The sequence below is a fragment of the Alligator sinensis genome, unplaced genomic scaffold (genome assembly GCF_000455745.1).
Source record: "Alligator sinensis unplaced genomic scaffold, ASM45574v1 scaffold370_1, whole genome shotgun sequence".
In the NCBI taxonomy this organism is placed as follows: Eukaryota; Metazoa; Chordata; order Crocodylia; family Alligatoridae; genus Alligator; species Alligator sinensis.
This window is the reverse complement of record NW_005842128.1, coordinates 1391853-1392498: the sequence shown is the minus strand read 5'-3', so window position 1 is coordinate 1392498 and position 646 is coordinate 1391853.

Here is a 646-nt window from a genome sequence, read left to right as displayed (position 1 = left end):
AAACGTGAAAATATTAGCTCTTTCTTTTATATATATTTATATACGTAAGAGTGTGTGTGTGTATGTACATGTGTGTGTGTATGCGTGTGTATATATGTACGTGTGTATATGTATATATATGTGTGTGTAATGTGTAAAGTATACACATTTATACACATGTATATTCATATACATAAATATCTATACAAGAAACAGCGGCAGTTTTCACACCCCCACAGCGCAGGCGTCAACAACAACACCCAACCCCATCGCCAGTCAGCAAAACTAGACAACAACTCAGCCCTGACAACACTGCGCCAGCCCCGCCCTGATCCGCCCACGCACTAGCCAGGTCCCGGGGCCCACGGGCTCTGCTCCATTCGCTCTCATTCCCGCCCCCTCCGCTCCACCCGCTCTCCTCATTGGTCGCCTCTCCTCCCCTCCCCTCCCCAGTCTACCCCTATTGGCCAGCATTCACAGGCCAGCCCCGCTGATTGGCTATGCCTGGAAGCGTTCCTTCCCCCCTCTGACGCGAGCGCGTCCCGCGGGGCCGGGTGGCGCGATGGGGCGATGCGGTGACGCGGGCGCGGCACGCGCTGCCATTGGCGGGCGCGGCGCACGAGGCGATGTGGTGCGCGCTGCGCGGGGCTGTCGCTCGCGTTGCTGC